Genomic DNA, 205 nt, shown 5'->3' with positions numbered 1-205 from the left:
AAATACAACATGTGTAACATGTAATATATTCCTAAATAACTGTCAGTATCAATCAAAAGTATTATATTTAATTTAAAGTTGTTGTTTTTTTTTATCACTGATTGCAAACCAAAATGGCACAATCATCAGAGATGGACCAGTCAGATGAACCAGTCAGATGGACCCCCCCCATCACCATGTCCCTTTAGGGGCTCCGTAGAGCACT

Source organism: Sinocyclocheilus rhinocerous, unplaced genomic scaffold (assembly GCF_001515625.1).
Source record: "Sinocyclocheilus rhinocerous isolate Xijiao unplaced genomic scaffold, SAMN03320098_v1.1 scaffold2451, whole genome shotgun sequence".
NCBI classification, from domain to species: domain Eukaryota; kingdom Metazoa; phylum Chordata; class Actinopteri; order Cypriniformes; family Cyprinidae; genus Sinocyclocheilus; species Sinocyclocheilus rhinocerous.
The sequence above is the reverse complement of the archived record's forward strand: the minus strand, read 5'-3'. Positions refer to the sequence as shown.